The sequence below is a fragment of the Bombina bombina genome, chromosome 12, assembly GCF_027579735.1.
Source record: "Bombina bombina isolate aBomBom1 chromosome 12, aBomBom1.pri, whole genome shotgun sequence".
Lineage (NCBI taxonomy): Eukaryota > Metazoa > Chordata > Amphibia > Anura > Bombinatoridae > Bombina > Bombina bombina.
In genome coordinates, this window is record NC_069510.1 from 85,874,651 (window position 1) to 85,879,967 (window position 5,317).

Below are 5,317 nucleotides of genomic sequence, written 5' to 3' on the forward strand. Positions count from 1 at the left end.
ATGGCAAGTGTAAATTATAGCGCAGTATAATACTGAAATGATTTATCTACCAAAGAAAACATATATATATGATAACTTATTAGTCTAACAACAGACTGTGTATGACCTTATATTGTGACCTACTGCATATATTACTTTAATAGCTTGTCATAGAGCACAGTTGTACAAATAAACAGAGGTATTTAACTCTATCCAAAGAAGGATCCGTTATCATTTAAAGTCTGGAAAAAATCTTGTTATGACTACATAAATATAGACTTATATCAGCATGCGTTTGTGATCAGCTTCTAAATAAGCATAGAGTACAAATAACATTTATCAGCAGAAGGAAATGGCTGGTTTAGGATATGAGCAGTAAAGTATGACAAATTATTTAGATCATCTACAAAATAGTTTAGTACAGTATTATAGCAGCCAAGTGGATAGTGTACTAAACTTCAGAAATAGGCAAAGTATTATAAGTTGTATGCAGGGGTCAAGTCCTACCAAAAAGTGTGTGAACTCACCAAGACGCCCTCCCCCTCACAATTAATATTGTTTTATACACACACACTGTATTCATATGTATATAATCTATACACCTAATTATACACACACACACACACACACTGTATTCATATGTATATAATCTATACACCTAATTATACACAACCACACTGTATTTATATGTATATAATCTATACAACTAATTATACACACAACCACACTGTATTTATATGTATATAATCTATACAACTAATTATACACACAACCACACTGTATTTATATGTATATAATCTATACAACTAATTATACACACACACACTGTATTTATATGTATATAATCTATACACCTAATTACACACACACACACACACACACTGTATTTATATGTATATAATCTATACACCTAATTACACACACACACACACACACACACACTGTATTTATATGTATATAATCTATACACCTAATTATACACACCCACACTGTATTTATATGTATATAATCTATACACCTAATTATACACACACACACACACACACTGTATTTATATGTATATAATCTATACACCTAATTATACACACCCACACTGTATTTATATGTATATAATCTATACACCTAATTATACACACACACACACACACTGTATTTATATGTATATAATCTATACACCTAATTATACACACACACTGTATTTATATGTATATAATCTATACACCTAATTATACACACACACACACACTGTATTTATTTGTATATAATCTATACACCTAATTACACACACACACGCACACACTGTATTTATATGTATATAATCTATACACCTAATTATACACCCACACTGTATTTATATGTATATAATCTATACACCTAATTATACACACACACACACTGTATTTATATGTATATAATCTATACACCTAATTACACACACACACACTGTATTTATATATATATATATAATCTATACACCTAATTATACACACCCACACTGTATTTATATATATATATATATATATATATATATATATATATATATATATATATATATATATAATCTAAACACCTAATTATACACACACACTGTATTTATATGTATATATTCTATACACCTAATTATACACACACACACACTGTATTTATATGTATATAATCTATACACCTAATTATACACACACACACACACACACACACTGTATTTATATGTATATAATCTATACACCTAATTACACACACACACACACACTGTATTTATATGTATATAATCTATACTCCTAATTATACACACACACACACTGTATTTATATGTATATAATCTATACACCTAATTATACACACACACACTGTATTTATATGTATGTAATCTATACACCTAATTATACACACACACACTGTATTTATATGTATGTAATCTATACACCTAATTATACACACACACACACTGTATTTATATATATATATATATATATATATATATATATATATATATTATATATACACCTAATTACACACACACTGTATTTATATGTATATAATCTATACACCTAATTATACACACACACACACTGTATTTATATGTATGTAATCTATACACCTAATTATACACACACACACACACTGTATTTATATGTATGTAATCTATACACCTAATTATACACACACACACTGTATTTATATGTATATAATCTATACACCTAATTATACACACCCACACTGTATTTATATGTATATAATCTATACACCTAATTACACACAAACACTGTATTTATATGTATGTAATCTAAACACCTAATTATACACACACACACACTGTATTTATATGTATGTAATCTATACACCTAATTACACACACACACACACACTGTATTTATATGTATGTAATCTATACACCTAATTATACACACACACACACACTGTATTTATATGTATGTAATATATACACCTAATTATACACACACACACTGTATTTATATGTATGTAATCTATACACCTAATTATACACACACACTGTATTTATATTTATGTAATCTATACACCTAATTACACACACACACACTGTATTTATATGTATGTAATATATACACCAAATTATACACACACACACACACACACTGTATTTATATGTATATAATCTATACACCTAATTATACACACAGACACACTGTATTTATATGTACAGTATATAATCTAAACACCTAATTATACACACACACACTGTATTTATATGTATGTAATCTATACACCTAATTATACACACACACACTGTATTTATATGTATGTAATCTATACACCTAATTATACACACACACACTGTATTTATATGTATGTAATCTATACACCTAATTATACACACACACACTGTATTTATTTGTATATAATCTATACACCTAATTACACACACACACACACACACTGTATTTATATGTATATAATCTATACACCTAATTATACACACCCACACTGTATTTATATGTATATAATCTATACACCTAATTATACACACCCACACTGTATTTATATGTATATAATCTATACACCTAATTATACACACCCACACTGTATTTATATGTATATAATCTATACACCTAATTATACACACCCACACTGTATTTATATGTATATAATCTATACACCTAATTATACACACCCACACTGTATTTATATATATGTAATCTATACATCTACCTAATTATACACACCCACACTGTATTTATATGTATATAATCTATACACCTAATTACACACACACACTGTATTTATATGTATATAATCTATACACCTAATTACACACACACACACACACACTGTATTTATATGTATATAATCTATACACCTAATTACACACACACACTGTATTTATATATATATAATCTATACACCTAATTACACACACACACACTGTATTTATATATATATAATCTATACACCTAATTACACACACACACACACACACTGTATTTATATGTATGTAATCTATACACCTAATTATACACACACACACACACACTGTATTTATATGTATATAATCTATACACCTAATTATACACACCCACACTGTATTTATTTGTATATAATCTATACACCTAATTATACACACACACACTGTATTTATATGTATGTAATCTATACACCTAATTATACACACAAACACTGTATTTATATGTATGTAATCTATACACCTAATTATACACACACACACACACACACACACACACTGTATTTATATTTATGTAATCTATACACCTAATTACACACACACACACACTGTATTTATATGTATGTAATATATACACCAAATTATACACACACACACACACTGTATTTATATGTATATCATCTATACACCTAATTATACACACAGACACACTGTATTTATATGTACAGTATATAATCTAAACACCTAATTATACACACACACACTGTATTTATATGTATGTAATCTATACACCTAATTATACACACACAGACTGTATTTATATGTATGTAATCTATACACCTAATTATACACACACACACTGTATTTATATGTATGTAATCTATACACCTAATTATACACACACACACTGTATTTATTTGTATATAATCTATACACCTAATTACACACAAACACACTGTATTTATATATATATATAATCTATACACCTAATTATACACACCCACACTGTATTTATATGTATATAATCTATACACCTAATTATACACACCCACACTGTATTTATATGTATATAATCTATACACCTAATTATACACACCCACACTGTATTTATATGTATATAATCTATACACCTAATTATACACACCCACACTGTATTTATATGTATATAATCTATACACCTAATTATACACACCCACACTGTATTTATATATATGTAATCTATACATCTAATTTTACACACCCACACTGTATTTATATGTATATAATCTATACACCTAATTATACACACCCACACTGTATTTATATGTATATAATCTATACACCTAATTATACACACACACTGTATTTATATGTATATAATCTATACACCTAATTACACACACACACACACACACACACTGTATTTATATGTATATAATCTATACACCTAATTACACACACACACACACACACTGTATTTATATATATGTAATCTATACACCTAATTACACACACACACTGTATTTATATATATATATATATATATATAATCTATACACCTAATTACACACACACACACACTGTATTTATATATATATAATCTATACACCTAATTACACACACACACACACACACACACACACACACACACACACACACACACACTGTATTTATATGTATGTAATCTATACACCTAATTATACACACACACACACTGTATTTATATGTATATAATCTATACACCTAATTATACACACCCACACTGTATTTATATGCATGTAATCTATACACCTAATTACACACACACACTGTATTTATTTGTATATAATCTATACACCTAATTATACACACACACACACTGTATTTATATGTATGTAATCTATACACCTAATTATACACACCCACATTGTATTTATATATATATATAATCTATACACCTAATTATATACACACACACTGTATTTATATGTATGTAATCTATACACCTAATTATACACACACACACTGTATTTATATGTATGTAATCTATACACCTAATTATACACACACACACACTGTATTTATATGTATGTAATCTATACACCTAATTATACACACCCACACTTTATTTATATATATATATATATATATATATATATATATATATAATCTATACACCTAATTACACACACACACACACACACACTGTATTTATATATA

The 5,317-nt window shown here is 27.1% G+C and overlaps 1 long non-coding RNA gene across 1 annotated transcript; it reads right to left on the reverse strand.

Moving 5' to 3' along the window:
- Positions 1-1,200: 1,200 nt before the first annotated feature.
- Positions 1,201-2,471, reverse strand: LOC128643077 (uncharacterized). Its single transcript, XR_008399769.1, has 3 exons — positions 2,272-2,471; positions 2,028-2,129; positions 1,201-1,253 (listed from the first exon to the last, which is right to left on the reverse strand). It is a non-coding gene; the product is annotated as an uncharacterized LOC128643077 (long non-coding RNA).
- Between the last annotated feature and the right edge of the window lie 2,846 nt (positions 2,472-5,317).